Genomic DNA, 25,089 nt, shown 5'->3' with positions numbered 1-25,089 from the left:
GAGCGTAGCTCTCAACGCGCAGACTTTATCCATCCACTATTTGAGAATGAGATCACTTAGTGACTTGAAACAAACTTGACACATAATTTCACACATTTACGACGTTTTTTCTTGCTGACACCCCACAAAACACTGAAAGGAAAAAAACTTTATCGTTTACTACGTTTGCGCTCTTCACTGCCGCATCAGGCATGACGTTTAAATTTGTTAGTTCTTTGCTCGTAACTCCATTCGGAGCAAGATTTCGCAGGCAGTATTTGCATTTACCAATCAATGTACCTGCAAAAATATATCGTAGGATGACACATAATTCGGGAGATATGATGTCATAAACATTGAGCTGCGTGAAAATAGATTTGGAGAGCGTAATTCGCTAGAGTTACAGGTGAAATATGTGTACAAATATGTGTGAAATATATGTGACGTGCGTTGCACAGCAAAGCAATGGGTGAAAAGCTCATGTAGATCACTGGATCGATTTGAGCTAATTTTGTCACATATATTACTACTTGGAAGTAAGGACATGCACCCTCCTATTCAGCTGGGTGTGATAACGTGGAGAGAAGAGAAGGGAAGATGGACAATCAGAGGGAAGGAGAAGATGGATGCAGATAGGGGCGATGAGGAGATGGACAGAGAGAGGGCGAGAAGGAAATGGACAAAGAGAGGGAGGAGGAGGAGATGGACAAGGAAAGATGGAGGAGGAGCTGGACAGAGAGAGGTGCAGAAGGAGATGGATAGAGAGAGGGGGAAGAGGAGATTGACACAGGAAGGGAAGGGGATGAGATGAAAGAGAGGGGAGGGGCAGGTGGACAGAGAGAGGGTCAGGAGGACAAGGATAGAGAGAGGGGTAAGAGGAGATGGACAAAGAGAGGGGCTATGAGGAGATGGACAGAAAGATGTGCAGGAGGAGATGGGTAGAGAGAGGGGGAAGAGAGGATGGCCAGAGGAAGGCAAGGAGATCAGATGAAAGAGGAGGGAGAGGGACAGAGGGTCAGGACGAGATAGATACAGAGATGGGGAAGAGGTGATGGAGAAAGGAAGGGGATGAGATGAAAGAGAGGGGAGGGGAAAATGAACAGAGAGAGGGTCAGGAGGACACAGATAGAGAGAGAGGTAAGAGGAGATGGACAAAGAGAGGGGCTATGAGGAGATGGGCAGAGAGACGTGCAGGAGGAGATGGATGGAGTGATGGGGAAGAGGAGATGGCCACAGGAAAGGAAGGATGAAAGAGGAGGGAGATGGACAGAGGGTCAGGAGGAGATAGATACAGAGATGAGGAAGAGGTGATGGAGACAGGAAGGGAAAGGGATGAGATGAAAAGAGGGGAGGGGGAGATGGACAGAGAGAGGGTCAGGAGGGCATGGATAGAGAGAGGGGTAAGAGGAGATGGACAAAGAGAGGGCCTATGAGCAGATGGACAGAGAGACTGTGAGGAGGAGATGGACACAGGATCGGCATATGATGAAATGGACAGAGAGATGGGGAGGAGGAGATTGACAGAGGGAGGTGCAGGAGGAGATTGATAGAAAAGGGGGAAGAGGAGATGGACACAGGAAGGGAAGGAAATGAGATGAAAGAGGAGGGTGATGGACAGAGAGAGGGTCAGGAGGAGATAGAAGATTTGAATTAATACACACACAGGCAAGACTGGATCTCTGCTAGTTTATTATAATATTTATTGGTGGCTAAAAGTCTACCAACTCAACTGACTCCTTTATTTGTGGGAACAGGTTTTGACAATTTAACATTTTTATCTAATTATTTGCCTGATACAACTGTGGAGATTTTCGAAATGTCCCTACGTAAGCGTAAAGCTGTTAGTTGCCGTAACACACCCTGGTTTAGGGAAGGAAAGAACTGAATGTCTCATATAATAAATGTGCGCCAATATATCTAAGAAGAATTTGAAGAAAACTTAAGGTGTTTTCATAGACATAGAAATGTGAGCCATCGATATTTCTTAGAAAAAGGTACACAGTATCATCTCATAGTCTGCACTATCAGAAATCACCTTTATAAACGAATTTTTTGTGACATTGTAAGGTCATAGAAGTAGTTGGAGGGAACAGAAGAACGGCGTCATCATTGTTTAAAATTTATCCAAATGATTAATCTTCTTCTGAAGGTAGCCTGTGTTTCATCTACAATGACCGTGCTGCCAGGAGATTCAAGCTAGTAGAAGAGAAGTTGATGACATCTGTAGACAGTGTCTCCCCTGCTTCACGATAATAAAAAACGAACTGCTCTTCTTGGGAATTTTTCGAAGTTCTCCGTCAATCGTATCTGGTAAGAGTCCCACAACGGGTAGCAATGCCCCAGAAGATGGACAAGCGAGCTTTAAATAGTCTCTTAAGTACATCCGTTGTACTTTCCAAGGGCCTCAAAAGTGCATTCTGTGGTCCGCCTTCTCCATAAAATGTTCTGCGCATCAGCTGCAATTTAAACTGTTAATTTTTATCCATGGGTATTTCTTTAAATCTGTGAGATTCGAAGTTTTATCCAAATTTGCCGAAAACACTTTCGTAACCATGTTAAGGGCATCACACTCTTTATTGTTCGTGATCAATTGCCGCTTTTCACGCCAAGTAGATATATTATCTGAATGATTTTGTAATTTGTTGTAATCTTCTGATGACTTTACTACATTCTTAATGATGGCATCATTTACAAACACTTTAAGAAAGCTGCACAGATTGTCTCCTAAACAGATTAAGAGCAGCAGAGGATCTACAACGCTTCGTTGAGGAACCCCTTTCACTAGATCAGTCCCCGTCATTTCCTATGAACTGTGACCTTTCTAAAAGGAAATCACAAAATCCAGTGTGGCAGCTGAGAAGAGAATCCAAAGACAGGTAGTTTTATTATAAGCTGCTCTTGAGGTAGAGCGTCAAAACCCATCTGAAAATCAAGAAATAAGGAACCAGACTGAGATCCACTATCGGTATCCCTCATTACTTCATGTGAATAAAGAGCCAGTTCTATGTCAAAAGAACTATGAATTCGTCCTAATATTGTGGCAATAGATCGGTTTCTTCGATGTATTTAATATAAGTTGCTTCGCTGTTCCGTGGGGATTTACTTCCAAATTAGTGATGTCAACAGCTATTCTTGATTCTAGTTTTTGAATATTAAGGGCATCTTTTTCAGGGAAAGAAATTTGGGAAACAATCTTCTGGATTTTCGCTTTAGGGGTGCTATCGTTGGTAACATTATCATTGCAATCACACAGTGAACGTTCTGATTGTATCTTTCCGCTGCTATATTTCCAATACGAGCAGAGTCTCTTTGTACGTTTGCAGCATAGCTTTGTATTGTAGTGAATCACGGGCAGTGGGAAAAACGGAACAGAACTGAAGCATATGAGATGTGATGCTATAGAAGACTGTTGGGGATAATTGGACTGATAAGATAAGGAATAAGGATGTTCTCCATAGAAACGGTGAAGATAGGAATATATGGAAAACACTGACAAGAGGAAGGAGCAGGATGATAGGACATATGTTAAGACATCAGGGAATATTCTCCATGGTACCAGAGGGAGATGCAGGGGCAGAAAGCTAAAAAAATCTTCTCAGTGAAGACAAACATAAAATTAATTATAGATAATAAAATATCTGTAGAAAATGGATATGACACAAATATCATAGAGAAACTGAGTCATGAAATAAAAAATAAAGGGGGTACCTACCGCACAAAATCAAACTGTTGATCACCAACATATAAACACAGACACACAGAACGTAAATATCCAGAACAAAAACACAAAGAACACACACATGAGCATACACGAACAAGAAACGACCACAACAACAAGCAAATGGTACAGTCTCACTTACGACAACAAAGCAGCTCACAGGATAGGCAACATGCTCAAATAACAAGGACTAAAAGTAGCCTACAGAACAGATAACACAGAGAAAATAAGGACAACCAATACAAACATAGACAAACGCAATACATCTGGTATTTACCTGCTGACATGCCATGACTACAAATCAAGTAATATTGGTCAGACAAGTAAAAACTTTAATACTAGATACACAAAACACCGAAGAGCACTGAAACGAAAAAGCTGTCATTGTACATTTCCTGAACTTCTTACAGATATGAGATACATCCCTATAGAAACCAATATCGACCTGAAAATTCTCAACTGCAGAAACAGCCTCCCACAAAAACCATTAATTGAGGAAAATTACCAAATATAAAAACCATGGCCGAAGGGATACAGATAGTAAACGAATACACAGCTCTCTGCAACAGCACTGTCTTCTGTGCCATAAAAGAACTATCAGACAACACTAACACATAAACACAAAACTAAATAAATAAACAAAATCCACAAAATTTCAATTAAATAAATAAATAATAATGGGCCTAATAATAATACGAAAAAGTAATTAAATAAATAAAAACCCACAACCCTTCATCGACTCTCTTTGTCTCTTAATTAATATTAAGCCCAACCACAACATTCCCAGTCATAAATTTCGAGATAAATAACTTTTCTACTTTCTTAAAAACTCGAATTTATATCTGTAAAAGTAGTAAATTAAACTTTTCCTATTGTTTAATAGAAGGAAATAAAACCTCATCAATGATGCTCAAACCTTAGCGAAACATATCTGGGTAATAGAAGAAAAGAAAAAATATGTTTTGCTCCAGTTGGACCCCTTGCAAAGACAAATTTATAGGTACGTATGAAACTTTCTGGCAGATTAAAACTGTGTGCCGGACCGAGACTCGAACTCGGGACCTTTGCCTTTCGCAGGCAAGTGCTCTACAGTCTGAGCTACCCAAGCACGACTCACTTCCCGTCCTCACAGCTTTAATTCTGCCAGTACCTCGTCTCCTACCTTCCAAACTTTACAGAAGCTCTAGAGCATACCTAACGGTAGCAACACATGCATAGTTCTAGAGTAGATATTTATCGAGCAGTGTCAAACTCCTCATGAAGGTCAAGATGATGATGATGATGACATACAAGACAACAGCGACGATTTTAGTGAGAAACTCCTCATGACTGATTTATGTTGTAGTACAGAACTCACACGACGCTTCACAAACACCAATATATTATGGCGGCAGCCAAACTATTAGTCTCTAGGTTGTCGAAGATCTCGTAAAAATCATAACATAGCATGACTAATGATAACATCATTACTATCGTTTCTGCTTCAGACAGTACATTAGACAGAGTATGATGGAGAGCCCTGTCATACGATTCGTGCCAAGCTTTTACAACGTGGATGAAATTTAGAAAATGTTACGAAGTAAATCCAGCAAAAGAACCTGGTGTATAAGGGGTTGGACTTTCGAATTATTGTTTTCGCGGTCCCCTATAGAAATTCGATTCAATAGAGAATGTTAACACAGCAAATTTACGTATTTGAGTGGTCTTCGTAATAATTCCTACGATTTCTTTATAATCGGACAGAAATTTTTCGTGAAAGTTAACACAGTAAATTAATATATTTGAGTGATCTTCATAATACTTCCTACGATTTCTTTATAGTCGGACACAAATTTTTTGTGTTCGGTGACAGATACAGAGTAATATCACGACTGTCACGCATATAGGCGTAAAACAGGGTGTAAGAGTTTATAAAAGATCACAAGAACTTCATGCGAATGTACTTCGGTTTAATATATGGGCTGTTTCAGTTTTCTATGTATGACGTCTGTTGATAACCTTTACTTGACTCTGCTCTCGTCAATAACGCTTATTTCATATCTTTATGAGAGCATACCCGATGCAAACCTGTTAACGAAATGTGTGCTTATCTGACAAAAGCGACGGGAAAAAACCTGTTTTTCCACCTACGTTAACCTTAAAAATTCTTCATTAAAACTGTAGATGAATCCGGGACTGTCAATAAAACGTTTATTGGTGACATTAATTGAAGACTTGGTACCCGATCGTAATATAAAATTTCATTAATCATATTCCTTTATCTTATAGCTGAATTTTATTGATACACAGGGAAGATGGAAATACTATTGATTTATGACTTTTGATCACGACTATTAAATGGGGCATTTAGAGGATCTAGTAAAACATGAGAGGACAAGTGAAAATAAAACCCACCAGTCGTCATCATCAAGTCGACCATCACGCCCAACATTCCACTTTGGTTTTTTACATAAAATACTTCCTGTCTTTTAAATTCCATACTATTCCTTGATGGCTATATTCGTTCTCTCTCTCTTTTATAATCACAGTGGTAAGGTGGCAGCTGTATGCAAGTATCCTACAACCATCTATATTAATAATGGTGTGTAGCTTCATAAAGATACGGACGTGTTAACTACACATTGGAAACAGACGCTGTTTTTGTCAAAGCCTATTACGTTTATATATGACTAATGATATTAACTTTTTGTGCTCAGAGGATCAACCAGTGAAACATAAATTGGTATGATTAAGTAGAAATACACCAGCTTCCTTGGCATGGACAGATATTCAATGTCTCATGTGGACTGCTACCCTACGACATTTGGCACTAAGAACATTCACCACAAGTTCTAAAGTTTATTCACTGACAGGACACGCAAAATGCTCCAAAACCATGCTTAAGCATTAAAATGCTGTCATTTAATTTAACAGGACCCAAGAGTTTAGAACCTGAAAGTACAGGACTAGATAAAAACGTGGAAACACAGAGAAATACATCCCTGAACATAAATACAGGTTATAGCCAAGTTGTATCTGACCACGAACTGCGCCTGTGCGATGTTCTCAATTCGTTGCAAGTGTCAGTCATGGTCAGAGCAGTGTCCTGTGTCGTTCGAAGCGCATTACGTAGGAGCTGAGTGAATTAGAAAGTGGGCAAAATGTTGGTGATCGTGTGGTGGGAGCTCCCGTAAAATCGAAGTATTTGGTGTTTCAAAAGGCACTGTACCGACGATTTTTATCACATCCAGGGAGAGTGGAAAAGCATAATCCGATAAGCCACAAAACGGAAGAAACTGAGTCTTGAGTGATCGTCACAGACGGTCATTGAAGAGGACTGTGACAAACGGGAAGAGGACCATTGCTGCTAAAGCCAGTGCAGAACTGAATGTCTCACTCGCGAACGCCGTCTGCACCAAAACACCATGAAGCGAGCTCCATATGCAGCTGGAGTTCCAAAACCACTCATCAGGGATCAAGTGACCTAACAAGGAAACGTGCTACCGATGCCTTAATACCTGGACTATGGAGGACCGAAAGCAAATCATTTGGTCAGACGAGTTTTGTTTCACACTGTTTCCAAATTCTGGCCGAGTTTACGTCGCAAGAGTGACATATGTCGGGGGTTCGGTGATGCTGTAGGCACCCATATTGCAGTATTCCATGGATCTCATAGTTACCCAGTGAAAATTTCCTTTATAAAATATTTTCGTTCGTTTTTTAACTAGAACTGACTTGGCTGGTTGCTTGTATAAATAATTTTGCTGTTGGGTGACTTTGGCATTTATAACTGCGAGAGAAACCAAATATATCTGCCTGCGAGAATACGATAAGATCGAGGATGTGGACAATGCTCTTCGGTGAAATATTTCTTTAACAAACTGTTTATGAATTATCTGTTGTTATTACTCATACCTTACAATGAAAGCTACTTAATCTTTAATGAACAATCGTAAGTTCCCTGATACGAATGTCTCATTCAATAGTGATTCCTAACTACGCGCGGCTGCAGTGCACCAAAAGAGAAAAAAATTGACTTGATTCCTCTTCATATGCTTCTCTAATCTTCATATGCTTCTCTAATCTCATTACATCTCATTTCATTCTAAATCACTAATCGAATCTTTCTCCTCTTTTTCACAATGTCCAAATACAAATCGTTTTACTTAAACACGGATGAACTTGACTTTACCTCCACCTGGCCACGAATCCTCTGTTCGGCATGTCTCACTATTCTTCTGTAACGATAGAACTCCCGCGCTCTTCGCGGGCAAGCAGCGATGACAAATAAATTACGTATCTTCCAGCAACATAGCTGCACTCATCAAAGACTGCACGCAAATAATAATCAATTCAAAATTCTAGCTTAGCGGTTGAGACATCCAAAGTATGTACAAATTTCAGAAATGCAACTAACAAATTCCCAATGGACCTGTTTCACTACTCCACTGCCTCTCCAGGAAGAATTTTTCAGGTTGATTTATGCATACGGCAAAGTTTATACTGAAAAATTTGTCTATACAATATTACCGAAAGTAGTGATAAGCTAGGATGCAGTACAGTATATCACAAAGAACATAAAAGGATTACAAAATATGCGATATTTAGGCTATATGTGATGTGCACGTATGCACTGTAAAGAACTCATGAAAAACATTTTTGTTTTGTAAGTAGCGCTACTCAGTCGCACATAAATTTGTTTGCAAAAAGATTTGTACATTTTGTGCTCAGGTGCACTCCCAACTAAAGTCACAAATGTTGCTTACACTAGTGCTCAGATGCACTCAGAATGTGTCACATTTCGTTTGAAAGAAGTATGCACAAATATATGAAAATTGTCTATTACATTAGTGAGCACTAGTTATAAAGTCATCAATAGTGGGAAAAAATGACATTCATGGCGTTTTTATTTTTGTCGTTATTTTGTACAATAAGCTCGTGATTGACTGTGATTACATTGTCTTTTCGTCGTAGCAAATATGTATCGAAACAATGTCTTTTCGTGGCTGTTGGACACGAAGTTGTTGACATGAGTGTACACATTATACTACCTAGCCCGTGTTTAAGTGTCTTTTAGCTCTTACAACGTTGTAATAGTTCATCAAGTGAAAGCGTTGTATCAAAATTGATTGTGAGGCGGCTAAGAGCAAACCCAGAGAATGCAGTATTTGTCCACAATAAATTCAGTGACAGGTCAGATCCAGACCACTCACAAAAGGTACTGCCATGTAATTTTCACCAAATGTCTGTGAAGACATCTGAAATCTTGATAATCGATGTGGCATTTCGTAGTAAAGAAAACGTTCATAATACGTCTAACTTACAGTGCAGAGAGTAACTCTAAGTGAGTACATAAATGTGCTTCTTTTACAAAGCACACGTATTCTATTATAATACAGCGAAATAAAATAAACCTAAGACATTTATCTAGAACTACGTATAGTAAGCTCTCATCTTGCATGACGAAGAATAATAAACACTTTTATGACCATCTAAATTACATTTTATGCAGATGTGTCAGTAGTGACATATCAAAGAAAATTATCATTAACGAAATCTTTTTTAGCGGCTGTGAGAGGACAGAAACATTAAAATATTGTAACCATTACATATACAATGCATTGCGAAAATGTCAATAGGCAAACACTGTTACTAGTCTTCTCACGTTTTACATGAGTGTGAGTAGAATCCGTGTGTTATGCGAGAGTAGAATAGTAATTTCTGCAGAATCTATTTTTTTCTTTTTTTTGTATACTCGAGTAAATGCGCATAAGGATACAGGGCAAAGGGAAGGGTAGGAAAGGAACGTGCACAACATTTTGCTGCTGTAAAAAAAAAAGAAATTATTACGTTTGTCTTTGTCTGTCAATCACAAAACATAAAGCAAATTAAAATGTGATCACAAAACCTTAACCTATGCACGTGTCAATTACTTAGTCTTACTTAGTAGCAAAATTGAAGTGGTATTAAGAAGAGTACTTAATATCTACGAACAAGCAAAGTAAACATATAGAATGAAAATTAAGAAATTATCTGTTTCCGATGAAATCGGTTAACTATAGCTAAAACAGATTGACAAATTGTATTATCCTGTGAATGAGAAAAAATTCCACTAGCGCAAGCAATATCACAAATTGATCAAAGCAAGTGCATGGCAATAAGCGTTTTCAATCCTTCACGTTGCTATTCACAGAGAAAAAAATGCATATTGTTGAAACAAAGTGTTTATGTTCCTGTAAATTCAAAGACTTGTTTATCGTTTCATAAAACCTTATCGCAAAACGTTTGAAATACTACTCGTCAGAGAAACACACCAATAACACAACCAACAAAGCATGCACCAAGAGTGAAGCCATCACGTAGTCCTTACAGTCCCTAACAATCCGTAGCAAAAGTCTTACAGTCAATGAAGAAACCCTGCTTGTAGCTCAGTGGAAGATTCTGAAATTATTTATTTCTCTGGATCATCACTATTTGAAATATATTATTGCATACTTCTCTAATTTCTGTAAGAGAAAATGGATTATGATGCGCAAAATCCGAGGTTATTGTTTCTCACGTTGCTTTTTTCTTCCTTGATGCCTTTGTGTTTAATGAAAAAATCATGGCTGTCTTTTACGTAATCTTTGCCTGTTTAATGATGGATTGTAAAGATGTGGTTAAGTTATATTAGAAAATGCCGTTGTACGTGCTCTTTAACAATCATTGTGTCTACTACAGAAAAGCTATGAAATAGCGGAAATAAACATACGAAATGGCTTATACTTACAGTACTGTGTGAAGCACAAAAACTGTTATTCTTATGTACACCTACATCTCAATGAAAGAAAACTCAGAGAAAAAGATAACTACTAACTATGTATAAACTGTTGATGTCAAAACAAACGAAATACGTGTTGCCACAACGTGACTTATGTATCGGTGAGTTGTTGTCCTCAATAGGAAGAAGGAAAGTGAAATAATTATTCAACAGTTTTAAATTGGTGATGTGATGAAGACCTCTCGAAGCTTTCATTCTGAGTGTTTCATGATGTATTATGCTGGGATGTGAAATTCGTCGAATCCGAAACGGTCGGTTATAAATTAATGCAAATTTTTGAAACATGTTCTTTGCTTTACAAGAGAATGGGTGTGTTCGAATTAAAACTATTTGTCCAACTTCGAATTTTCTAGTGGGACCTACCTTCTTTAGTAGAATTTTCCTCTTCTCAGCAGCGTTTTTATATTAGCAACGGCAACGTCAATCAGTTCACGATGATGCAAAAACTGTGACTTGGGGAAAGAAATAAGTTCTTATATTTTGTCTGGCGGATTTTTATTCTTCAAAACTAAATGTGGCGATAGCTAAGATGAGTCATTAGGAATTGAGTTAACGGCGTTCTGAAAAATCTGAATATATCTGTCCCATTCAGTGCGTTGTTTGTGGCACCTTTCACAAGGACAGGAGGAGGCATGGTACCTGGCAAATAAAAATGGGTTTAATCTTTCGTTGTGCAATTTGCGTGTCCAAGTAGCGGAACAAAATTGTGGTCAATTGTCAGATATAACCTTTTCCACATGTCCTACGTGTGGTAAAAATATTCTTAGTGAATGCAGCTGAAACAGTTTTGATTGTAGCACTATTAATTGGCGTAAAGGAAACAAATTTAAATGTTAACTCAGCTGCAATAACCCGTAGAGATCGACCGCCACTGAATGACATAATTTAATGGGGTTAATTGGAAAAAGTGTAGCCAAGTGTAACGTAGTGGAAGATTTTGCTTGCTGGAAGAGTTTGCATTTCGCCACCGCGGACCTAAGTCTTTCCTCCCTGTTCATGAAATAGGATGTTTGACGAAGTACGAGGAAACACTTTCTTGGTCCGTAATGAGCATAGCTCAGATGTTTATTTCATATCAGTTTGTTGACAAGATCTGTATCACTAATGCCGGCCGGAGTGACCGTGCGGTTCTAGGCGCTACAGTCTGGAACCGAGCGACCGCTACGGCCGCAGGTTCGAATCTTGCCTCGGGCGTGGATGTGTGTGAGTCCTTAAGTTAGTTAGGTTTAATTAGTACTAAGTTCTAGGCGACTGATGACCTCAGAAGTTAAGTCGCATAGTGGTCAGAGCCATTTTAAACATTTGAATCACTAATCACTGTAACTGAAAATCCAGAGTCGAATACACTGGTGAAATTAAGTGAGTGGATTTGTATGTTGATAATCGGAAGGTACACATTCTCTTGCAGCTGTTCTTTTTCCTGCAGTAAAGTGTCACTCATGTTCCAACTTGATAATACTGCGTTCATGACGTTTTGCTGTGCGCACCTTGAGTACGCTGAGTTTCTAGCCGTTGTCAGTCCGGGGGATGGAAGCAACTAATATGCAGTGTTGCTGCTGTCCGTAACTATAATTTTTCCTGTTGTCTTGCGGTTACTGTGTCTGTAATTCCTAATACTGAGATGTGGTTGTGTTGTCTGTTGTCCTTTCTTCTGTAGTATAATCGTGACGATTGGAATGTAACTCATTGTTTCTATGAACATAATGGTTTCCCTGATTATTATTATTATTATTATTATTATTATCATTATTATTGTAATTCTACTGTGATCCGTAATTCTGCTGGGACGAATTGTGATTGCTATTATCTTGTTGCTGAAACTGTTGGTTGTTGCCAGCAGAATTCCAAGAAAACATATAAAAAACCTTGGCTAACTAAAAGAATAAGAAAATCTTGCAACCGTAAAAGAGAACTGTATCTAACAGCAAGAGGCAGCACTGACCACGAAATTGTTCAATATTATAAAAACTGTTGTGCGGTACTAAGAAAAGTTATTAAAAAGTCCAGAAGCATGTGTATCATATCTGAGATCTGTAACTCTGATAATAAAATTAAAGCAATTTGGAATATTATTGAAAAGGAAACAGGGCACCCAAGAGCAAAGGAAGACTTTAGTGCCGTAAAACTGAATGACAAGTGTACTAACAAACAATTAGAAATTGAAAATATTTTCAATAATCATTTTTTAAATGTTGTGGAGAAAATAGGATCTAGATCTTCACTAGAAGAGGCAAGGCTACTAATAGAACAGGCCATACCTGTGCAGTTTGAAACAACTGTAATTCCACCAACGTCTCCCTCTGAAATCAGTAAAATAATAAACTCACTGGAAAGTAAAAGCTCTTACGGAATTGATGGCATTTCCAGCAAGATACTTAAAGCTTGTTCCCCACAGACAAGTAGGTTTCTCAGCCACGTGTGTAATAGCTCTTTGGAGCAGGCTGTTTTCCCCGACTGAAATATGCCATTGTAAAACCATTGCATAAAAAGGGGTATACGTCTTATGTCAACAACTACTGCCCAATCTCACTTCTGACAGCTCTATCAAAAATTTTTGAGAAAGTAATGTATTCAAGAGTAGCCTCCCATATTTGTAAAAATAAAGTACTAACAAAATGTCAGTTTGGTTTTCAGAAAGGCTTTTCAACAGAAAATGCTATATACGCTTTCACTTATCAAATATTAAATGCTCTGAAAAACCGGACATCACCCATTGGTATTTTTCGTGATCTCTCAAAGGCCTTTGATTGTGTAAATCATGGAATTCTTTTAGATAAGCTAAATCATTATGGTTTGAGGGGGCAGTGCACAAATGGTTTAATTCATACTTAACTGGAAGAATGCAGAAAGTGGAAATAAGTGGTTCATGTGATGTTAAAACAACAGCTGATTCCTCAAACTGGGGGGCTATCAAGTACGGGGTTCCACAGGGTTTGGTCTTAGGTCCTTTACTGTTCTTGATATACATTAATGACTTACCATTCCACATTGATGAAGATGCAAAGTTAGTTCTTTTTGCTGATGATACAAGTATAGTAATAACATCCAAAAACCAAGAACTAAGTGATGTAATTGTAAATGATATTTTTCACAAAATTATTAAGTGGTTCTCAGCAAATGGACTCTCTTTAAATTTTGATAAAACACAGTATATACAGTTCCGTACAGTAAATGGCGCAACTCCAGTAATAAATACAGACTTTGAACAGAAGTCTGCAGCTAAGGTAGAATTTTCAAAATTTTTAGGGGTGTCCATTGATGAGAGGTTAAACTGGAAGCAACACATTGATGGTCTGCTGGAACGTCTGAGTTCAGCTATTTATCCAAATTTTGGTGATAAGAATCTTAGTAAGTTAGCTTACTATGCCTACTTTCATTCACTGCTTTCGTATGGCATCATATTCTGGGGTAATTCATCGTTGAGGAGAGAAGTATTCATTGCTCGAAAACGTGCAATCAGAATAATTGCTGGAGCCCAACCACGGTCATCCTGCTGACTTCTATTTAAGGATCTACGGATCCTCGCAGTAACCTCACAGTATATATATTCACTTATGAAATTTGTTGTTAATAATCCAACCCAGTTCAAAAGTAATAGCAGTGTGCATAGCGTTAACACCAGGAGAAAGGATGATTTTCGCTATGCAGGGTTAAATCTAACTTTGGCACAGAAAGGGGTAAAATATACTGCCACAAAAGTCTTTGGTCACCTACCAAACAGCATCAAAAGCCTGACAGATAGCCAACTAACACTTAAAAATTAACTAAAAGAATTTCTAGATGGCAACTCCTTCTACTCATTGGTTGAAGTTTTAGATATAAATTAATGGAAAAAAACTTAAACATTAGTGTCATGCAATATTTTGTGTAATGTAACATCTTGTACAGACATCTTTTATTAACCTGACACGTTCCACGTCATTACCAAGTGTCGTATTCATAATTTATGGAACAAGTATTAATCTAATCTAATCTAGTTTTGTTGCTGACTGTACTGAGGCTGATCATACAATGTAGGCTTTCACGGCCGGTATTGTCTTAACTTAAAACTGCCGCTTTACCTCGGAGGATGTCCCCCGCAGTAGTAGACGAAACATCAGGGGAAAGTTTTATACATCGCTCACGGCCTATCAGCTTTGTAGTTTTAAGTGTAATGAAGCTGTCCGTCAAAATCGTTTCGCCTGTTGTGATTATTTTGATACCACGCTGAAGTCAGCAATTGTGACTGATTTTCTGCAAGCGCTTCTAAATTGTCAGAAATTTCATTTAATTTCGTGTCGATGTGGTTTGTTAGCTGATTCTCAATTGCTTCGCTGTACTTTCATAATTTTTGGTCAATATGATTTGATAGCTAACTAGAATTTCGTTACTTACTTTCTGTTTGATGTCAAAATGTGTATCTTACATTTTATTACTTTCCTGTCGTTGAGTCGCCAGAATGTTACTTTCCTGTTGTTTTTTGTTAAGATGAGTCTCTAGAATTTTGTTGTTTCCTGCGAGTAAAATATGAAGCATAGTCCTGAGGTCAGTGTTCTCTAAAGAATTGCCGTTAATCATTGTGTGATGAGCTGATTGTTCATCAAATTCTTATTGTCCATTTCTATTGTCACCTGACTCTGCAATATCTGTGATGTGGTGAATTCCAACTGTCTGAAATCTAAAACCTGCGAAGTTGAAGTAGGTGCATCATTGACGAAAAATATATTTAGACTTGCTAACACATTGCTATCCGACTTCGGTAACGTTTCCACATTTGTTGGAACGTGACTGACAGTCTTGGGAAGAATCTACCTCTTGCGTTTTCGAGTTTGCCTGTTTGTCTGTTCGGTGCAATAATTCGTCAGAAATCGCTGTGTTATTTTCTGTTAAACTGGACGTAGCTAATAGTCGAGCAATACTGGTACGAGAACTATCGTTTACTGTCTTACGCGGCGTCGCAATAAAGAACAATATTCTCAAGAAAACAATTGTCAAAATTAAATATGTTGACCTGTTTTGGAAAGAAACCACAACTGATTAATTCATAAGCGCAGCACAAAAACTAACTACGAACAAAATGTTACAGAGAGCAGTGCACGTATCTGACTACAAATTTCACAAAAAATTCCCCGACGACCAAACCGAACAGAGTTGTCGCCAAGTGAAAGTTTCGCTTGTAAATTATTTTCGTTTATTTTTCAACTCGTATTGGCTTGGTTAGTTGGTTGTAACTTTGCTGTTGTTTTGCTGTTAGTGACCAGAAAGAGAATTCGAACATATCTTCCTGCGAGAATGCAACAAGAATGAGGATGTAGACAATGCTCTTAGGTGAAACATGTCTTTAACAAACTGTTCTTAAATTATCTGATATACCCTGATACACTCTTGTACAGACATGCGTATTCAAATACAGAGATATATAAACAGGTATAATACGGCGCTGCGGCGGGAACGCCTATATAAGACAAGAGTCTGGCACAGTTGACATATCGGTTAATGCTGATACAAGATTTAAGTGAGTTTGAACATGATGTTATAGTCGGCGCACGAGCGATGGGACACAGCATCTCCGAAGTAGGGATGAAGGTGGGATTTTCCCGTACGTCCATTTCACGAGTGTACCGAAGAAATCCGGTAAAACATCAAATCTTCGACGTTGCTGCAGCCGGAAAAAGATCCTACAGTAACGAGGCAAACGACGACTGAAGAGAACTTCAACGTGACAGATGTCCAACCCTTCCGTAGATTGGTGCTGATGTTAATGCTGGGCCATCAACAAGTGTCAGCGTGCAAACTATTCAGCGAAATATCACCGATGTGGGCTTTCGGAGCCGAAGGCCTCTTCGTGTACCTTTCATGACTTACATCTCGCCTGGATCCGTCAACACTGATTGTTGATGATTCTGAAATACGTTACCTGGTCGGATGATCTCATTTCAAATCGTATCGAGCGGAAGGATGCGTATTGGTATGGAGACAACCTCATGAATCCATGGGCCCTGTATGTCGGCAGGGGACTTTTCAAGCCGGTGGAGGCTCTGTACTGGTGTGGAGCGTGTGCAGTTGGAGTCATACGGGTCCCGTGATACGTCTAGACACGACTCTGACAGACTATACGTACGTAAGCATCCTGTCTGGTCACTTGCATCTGTTTATGCCATTGTGCATTCCGACAGACTTGGGCAATTACAGCAGGACAATGTGACACCCCACACGTCCGGAATTGGTAGAGAGTGGCTCCAGGAACACTCTTCAGAGTTTAAACACTTCCGCTGGCCGCCAAATTCCCCAGACATGAACATTACTGAGCGTATCTGGGATGCCTTGCTACGTGCTGTTCAAAAGAGTTCTCTAATCCCTCGTGCTCTTATGGAATTATGGGCAGCCCTGCCATATTCTTGGTGTCAGTTCCCTCCAGCACTACTTCAGACATTAGTCGAGTCCATGCCACGTCGTGTAGCGGCACTTCTGCGTGCTCGTGGGGCCCTACACGATATTACACAGGCGTACCAGTTTCTTTGGCTCTTCGGTGAATTGTTACTTATGTGAAATTCATGCTACAACACTCATTAACACTGACAAGGTGCATATGATATGAAACTCTTACTCTCGAAAATATTAAACAAATAATTAATAAATATGCAAAATACTTTACAGTGAAAATTAATCAATCTTTAAAGAAAAATCTAAAGTTCCCTGTTATGGATGTCTCATTTAACAATGGTTCCAAACTACGAGCGACTGCAATACAACTAAATAGAAAAAATTACCTTGATTCCTCTTTATATGCTTTTCTAATTTCATTATACCTCATTTCATTCTAAAGAGTAATCGAATCTTTCTCCTCTGTTTCAGAATATCCAAACACACGCATGCACTTAACTTTACGTCTACATTACCACGAGTTCTCTGCTTAGTGTCTGTCTCACTAATCTTCTCTAACGATAGAACTCCCGCGCTCCTCGCTGCCAAGCACTGTTGATAAAAGCAAGCACATCTTCCAACGAAGTAGCTACTCTGATCAAAGACTGTGCGCGAATAATAGGCGATTCAAAATTTTCGCTTATCGTTGGAGACATCCAAGGTACTTAGAAATTCCAGAAATGCAAACAAAGGACTCCTGATAAACCTGTTTCATCACAGGGTCGCACTACTGCCAATGATTATGTGAGTATTTTGGCTGACTAGGTCCATCCCATGGTACAACGTTTATCCCCCAATGTAGATGATGTGTTCCAAGACGACACTGCCCCTGCTCACATAACCTGCATCGTCAGGAATGGTTTTGTGAGCAGTAGGATGAATCGTCGCATGTTTTCTGGCCTTTACGGTCACCAGATCTCAATATTATGTAAATTTTATGGTGTACTTTGGAAAGAAGGATGTGTGATCGCTATCCACTTCCATCCTTGTCACTATTTTGCAAGAAGAGTGGTATAAGATTCCCTTGAAAACCGTACAGCACCTGAATTTATCCATTACCAGCAATTAGATTTCCCACATATTTGGAATGATAACGTGTATTTGGTGTCTCGATATTTGTTTATACCCTCCATATATAATCTACATCTTTTATGCCGAAACATGCAAGAATACATTTCACTTCAATAAACTACGTGGACACAGCAAATAGCCTCTATATAGTACATGGATAATACATATCATCTTAACTGCAACACTTGGTGGTCACTGAGACCCACATAAAGGTTACCCTTCCTTTAAAAATTAAATAAAATGCAATCTGACTATGCTCAGTTGTTGTCCTACAAATACTAATAGTTATATAAGTAGCTCCACGTTACCTTTTATTTAATACCTGTAGTACTTTAATATTCCCTATTTGTTATCATTCCCCTTGCTCAGTCCTACTTGAATCATCCTAACATTATTTGCCTGATAAGGGATACAAAAACCAAAGTTTACGTTTTATGTGGGAAGTCGTTATATTTTGTTGAATGACCTTGCAAGACCACAGTATCCTAAACCCAGTAGCTAAAATGTTGAGTAGCCGCCATCTCGGAAGTCTCAACGTAACTTACCATCTGTGTAATGAAAATCATCTACCAACACAAAAAGTGGTTCTATGAGAACATCTACAACAAGCAGAAATAGTTTTGCCGGAAAAAGTTGTTATTAAGCACGAGAATTTTTAATTGAATTACTTCTACGTAGGCATTGTGCTACGCTTCATGGGTGCTCGCCTCTGCTATCTGATAAAATTAGTACTTCAGCTAATTAAGTTTATGAAAGGTGCGAATTTGAATGAAAAGATATCAGATTGACATTAAAATTTATGATTGTTATTACGTTTCAGAATTACAAAAATCTTACATAGTTCAAACCGATTAAGATTTCTCAAAACACCTACTGTTTCCGTTACAGTCACGCAATGACCAGTTCGTTGGTATACACTTGAAAGGGCTTAGAAAATGTAAAATACTATTTCGTGAATGAGGTATCGGCTTATTAAATAGGATCGCGAAGCCGAAACAAGACGTAAACAAAACGGGATCTACGAGCGCTACTCTGCTACGCCTAAGCAGACATAACTAGTTCAAATGATTCAAATGGCTCTGACCACTATGGGACTTAACTTCTCAGGTCATCAGTCCCCTAGAACTAAGAACTACTTAAACCTAACCAACCTAAGGACATCACACACATCCATGCCCGAGGCAGGATTCGAACCTGCGACCGTAGCGGTCGCGCGGATCCAGACTGTTACGCCTAGAACCGCTCGGCCACCCCGGCCGGCAGACATAACTAGTCCAATATCGCTCGCCCCATAGTAAAGTAGAAAAACACATTACCTTATGTCGCAGAATTTGCACATAGAAAGAAGCTTGTTCATGCGTATTATAACCATTTCGTCACTACAAAACCATTGCTACCTTCACGCATAGCGGCCTCTCTTCTCTCAGTACTTGTTACTGCTCAACAGCACCCCAATAGAAATACTCTGAAGCAGAACGCCATTTCTCCAAAGCAAGCAACCACACCCTCACTAGACATTGGCTGAAGCCAGAAACGCCTCAAAGACCTCAGAGAGACTGTGTCGCTGAGACGGCCGTGAATAAGCGCAAGTCAGTCAGTGTGCCATAGATACACCAGCAAAGATCGTTCGTGGGACGAACGTACATAAAAACAGAATATAAGGACGATGGTCGATTATAAACACTTTAAGTGCTAATACCACAGACTCCTCTTATTCAGTTTCAAACATACAAATATAACTTTCTGGTGCCAGATGTAAACATTACTGGTCATCTCCTAAAAAAAAAGTGTTTTGATATTTTTTTGTATCTAGCTGTTTAATACATTCAAACAGAGTCGACAAAGAGGTTAACTATCCGCTCTAAGGTATGTGCACTTCTATTAGTGTACATTAATGTGAGGCGTGTCCACCTTCACATTCATGACGGCTTGGACCCTTCAGGGTCACTTTCAATGAAGTGTGTAGCTTACGAGGAACTGATTGAGCATTGAACCCCATTATTGTTAACCCGCTTCGCACTGTCGCTGTGCTAGCAGGACTGCTAGTTGCAATTTGGAAATCACGAGTGGTTCCTTCCACTTGTTCCAAAGTGCTGGACGGTCACGGTCCATCTTTGGTTGAAATCTACCTGGCATTGATTTAACTGTTTCTCGCTTACTCTTCCTAATAAAATCACCATTAGTCGACTTGGCCAACTTTAGAAGCGCTGAAACGTTCCTGATGGATTTGTTACTCAAGTGATATCCCCTGGCTGGCCCACATTTAAACTGTCTCAGATCTCCTGACTGAGTCATTCTGCTGTTACTGCGTCTCTGCTATAACACAACACTCATCGCCACCTTTTATATTGGATGGTCCGGTTCTCGTGACGTATAGCGGTCACTTTCGCAATAAACTGGGGTTTCCAGATACTTCTGATCAGATAGTGAATGTATATATCTAGCAATTTTCATGTAGATGCTTTCCTTTTCATACCACAATATTTCCTTGTTTCATATGGTCTTACCATTGTAACAATCATTGCGACGTCATTTTTGTTGATTTAGGAGATTACACACACAAACTCCTTGCAACTTGTCCTCTACACTTTCAAAAATCTGCACCCGTCTTATCATTCTTTTCATATATCCTCCAAAAACCTGTTCTCTCACAAATATTTCTGCAAGAAAAATTTGCAAATCTATATAGTCTTCAAGGTACAAGTTGCCTTTCTACCTTATTTATAAGGTATGTTAGAAAAGACAGTGTAAATGTCCATCCCCGATGGAAGCATTAACAACTCTTAGAAGAGAAAACAAATAAAATTCTCAAGGAAGTTAACAATTAGTCAATATGCAGCAGAGTAACACTGAACACAAAGAAAACAAATGCCATTAATGTCAGTATGAAGAAGCTAAATAACACTATTACATTAAATGTAGATGACACCTTTATAGCCGCGCGGTCTGAGGCGTCTTGTCACGGTCCGCGCGGCTTCCCTGCCGGAGGTTCGAGTCCTCCCTCGGGCATGGGTGTATGGTGTCCTCCTTAACATAAGTTAGTTTAAGTTAGATTAAATAGTGTGTAAGCTTAGGGGCCGATGACCTCAGCAGTTTAGTCCCATAAATCCTCATCACAGACTTCCATTTTCCATCTCTGGAGACTGACTAACAAACACAACATTTACCGGAATTAATATTGATTCTCAGTTGAAGTGGTGTCAACACACAAAGATACGTCTATACTGAATAGCATCAGCATATTATGCCCTTAAAGTAACGTCATCAGTATGTAACAACCAGCGTCATTTAGCTCCACGCTGTTCTGTACTCTCAGTTCTTATCTATGAAATATGGACATAGTATGCAAACTACAGAAAAAGGATATAACAATAATAACCAAAAACAGTAGTCGAGCTTATTTTAAAGATCCGTTCAAAATACTAGGGATTTAAATATACCATATCAGTAAATTACAAATCCGTCGAATGCATCAAAAATAACATTGCTAGTTGCTGCAGAAAGAGCTCTGCCTCTGACTGTAGAACAAGAGCTACATTGAACTTACATTTACCTCGATCTACTCAAAAAAGCATTTTCTGCTGAGGAATAAAACTGTAAAATAAGTTGCACAAGGAGATTAAAGAGATTACTCAAATATATTTAAAAAGACCGCTAAAAGAACCTCTTAAGGAATACACTCTATACACCCAAGGATTACGTAGGTAAAACAGAGTAGCAATTTGGTATAAAATAAACACATATAAATAATAATAATAACAATAATAAAATATATATCATTTCACATAACACCTTCACGCAATGACTTTTTCCTTCCTTTTTCCTTTTCTGGAATAAAAATAATCCAAAAGCTACGCAATATACAATACTTCCTGCTCTCAGCATCTCGCTCTTTATAAAATTATACTGACTGGGGTATTCAGGCTAACAAATGGGATGTTGCGGAACACAAAACGAAAGGAAGACATCGTCGTTATGGTCCTGATATCAGCTGATAGTGGGTGTAGTGTTACACAGTCAAACAATGTGTGTGTAATATGTGAAGTGAGTGCAGTGAGAAATAACTGAACAGTGTAACAGAGACCTTTTACATCCTTAAATAACTCCTCTGCAAAACTGTTGTACAATAGGGGTAAACCGAACTCTTTTAAACAGAGTGTCCTTATATTCGGGAGGGTGGAGGTCTCCTTATAATTTAGCGTTTCAGTGGTTTCCCCATATTACTTCAGGCAGGTGTTGGGATGTTTCGTACTATAAGACCACGGCCATCTAACTGTCCCATCCTTGTTAAACAAACTAGACTTATAAGTGTGTAAATGCCTATTTACAAGGTGTCCCAGGAGGAATTGTCAGTATTCATGGATATGAAAGAAACGATTATCTTAAACTAAAAACTTCATATACTAAGTGTACTACATTCCTTACGCCTGCTATTACTTCCTTAAGTCGCTGACTTGTGTTTCGACTTGTACTAAGTCGTGCTTTAGATTATTGTTGGGGGCCCTATACTCGTGTGCTATTTCCTGACTTACATTATGTGTGCGACACGTAACTCGGTCTTAATAGATTCATTTATATGCATTTCCTGCGCTTTCAGCCATGTAGAAACATCATTTGTCAGTTCCTGACGGCCGGCCGCGGTGGTCTCGCGGTTCTAGGCGCTCAGTCCGGAGCCGCGCGACTGCTACGGTCGCAGGTTCGAATCCTGCCTCGGGCATGGATGTGTGTGATGTCCTTAGGTTAGTTAGGTTTAAGTAGTTCTAAGTTCTAGGGGACTGATGACCATAGATGTTAAGTCCCATAGTGCTCAGAGCCATTTGAACCATTTTTAGTTCCTGACGCTGTGCGTCAAAATTTTGATTTTGTTTTCATGTTCCCTAGCTAAAGTTTGGAACTGATTCCTGAGGTGCTGCGTTAAAATCTTCGTACTGTCTTGCTTTGTTACCGGTGCGCTTACTTCATTCGACAACTGTCGCGTCGTCTGCGGTATTGTGCGATATGATTCCTTTAATGCAGTTATGTCGGTAGTAGTTGCTATGAATTTCGCGGAAATTTGTCCCGACTGCTCTTTCGCGATGCGACCAAGAGTAACTTTTATTTGGTCCGAGCGGCTGGTCCCGGAGGAGGTTCGAGTCCTCCCTCGGACATGGGTGTTTGTCCATAGGATAATTTAGGTTAAGTAGTGTGTAAGCTTAGGGACTGATGACCTTAGCAGTTAAGTGCCATAAGACTTCATAACACATTTGAAGATATTTGGTCGGAGTGTTCTTTCGTCATTTACTCGAAATTCTGTTTCATTCGCATATCTGTTTTACTGCCAAGATTCTGTACCATAAGCTCAAAATTATTTTTAAATTGGTCGGACTGTTGTTCGTCCTGCGCATTTAGTTTACTGTCAAGGCTTTGTGTCACAGATCGAAATTATTTACCGTAATGTTTTCTAATTTTTGAAATAGTGAAATCAAAGTATCTAGCGTTAGAAAAGGCTGTTGCGAAAGTGTTTGTAAAGGATAAGCCTGCATTTACGATTCGACCTGAATGGCGACTGTGCCTACAACTTCGGCATTCGTTTCCTGCCTGTTGTTATTTTCGACATTTTCTAGTAGTCGAACGGTAGCCCCAAGATCCTGATTTCTCTTTTATCAATTTTAGTCATAACACAAAATATGCTTTAAAAATCCCGCTCAGCTCGCGAGAAAAAACGCTCTGCAGCCTCGAACAAATTAACTACAATATGCGCGCCAGTAGGCATCTTGATGTAACAAATTGTGAGTTCGATATTATTTTGTCATTGAAACCACTTAAATTACAAACTGATATAATTAATGATGGGATATTGCAACTGTCTCTCAGACGTCAAGATTCGTGCCATTCGGCGCTAAAAAGTAAATGAAAGAGCCCATTACCTGGTAAACTTCTTCTGTTTATGTGCTGGGAGATTTTGCCTGTGATTGATTTTTTTTGCATACTTTGCATCCAAATAACTATTCGCAATTTTATTACTTCTTCCCCAGGCGTCCCATTGCATATAACAAGGAAGTAGTTTGTCATATTTGCACTCGCAACAAATTACACTTCATAAAGCAGGTACAAAACCTAAAGTAAGTCTAGTTGCGCATCGTCACTGTAATGTATCTCTTGTCTGGTAGCAAGAAAAAAAAAGAGGTAGAGATAATGGAAAGATCTGCCGTTTGAAGGACGCACTACAAACTGGATGGCACGATGTATTCAGTTTAAATCCACACATCAAATGATTAATTACTCCGATAAATACTGACTTGTTTTCCTGGTTGACGCGTGGATCAAGCCGTGGGGGTTACTGAACGTGACATTTTTCCATAAGCGGACTGAACGTAAAAAGTGTTAATTTCGTTTCCACCTTAGTGCAGTGCTAGTAATATTGATTCGGACTTTGTATTAAAAATATGCAGGTTCTATTTGGAATGAAATGATTAAATAGCAAGACGCGATACACCATCGGTCAGACGACATTCTAACAATATACATTACTCTTCCTGAAACACATTTTCCAGAACAGAAAAAATACAACATAAAAGCATATGTGAGAAATCTATAGGAGAATAAATTAACTGTAGAAATGGTTGTCAAAAATTAAATATTATTCAGAATAAACCAAATTACAAGACTGCCACACGTACCTACAACCATCCTAATAGAAACGAAAAAGACAAACTTTAGAAATCTGAAAGACTTCTTCTCCATCTATCAAGGTGGGACCATATCAGGCTAGGACCTCGTCGGGACACCCTAAGAAGGAGGTGTGGAAACGAAGTAAAAGATTTATTTAATGTAATTTTTTTTAATTTAGAATACAACAACATGGAACTTGTTACGGCAGAAGTAGTTGGTACATCACATTTTTCGGAAGCTTTCACCTTTTTCAGCAAATCTTTTTACCGTTTTACTTATTTATAAAACCATGCATTGAGCATGTAGCTAAACTGGCACTATGCACTTCACGCCCTGTGCACTTGCAGTAAACACTTCAAACATTACTAACTTGCGCTCACTGTTCGTATTAAGTTTCGAAAGAATCGTCTTATCAGATCGCTATTCTTATGGGCAATTCCCGATACTTCTGCGTGGCGCTACTTCAATA

The 25,089-nt window shown here is 38.9% G+C and overlaps 1 protein-coding gene across 1 annotated transcript in view; it reads left to right on the top strand.

The window, feature by feature from the left end:
- Positions 1-25,089, top strand: part of LOC124545980 — a 96,665-nt gene that overhangs the window by 9,817 nt on the left and 61,759 nt on the right. The window lies entirely within an intron of this gene.

Source organism: Schistocerca americana, chromosome 8 (assembly GCF_021461395.2).
Source record: "Schistocerca americana isolate TAMUIC-IGC-003095 chromosome 8, iqSchAmer2.1, whole genome shotgun sequence".
Classification (NCBI taxonomy): Eukaryota; Metazoa; Arthropoda; class Insecta; order Orthoptera; family Acrididae; genus Schistocerca; species Schistocerca americana.
The sequence above is the reverse complement of the archived record's forward strand: the minus strand, read 5'-3'. Positions and strand labels throughout refer to the sequence as shown.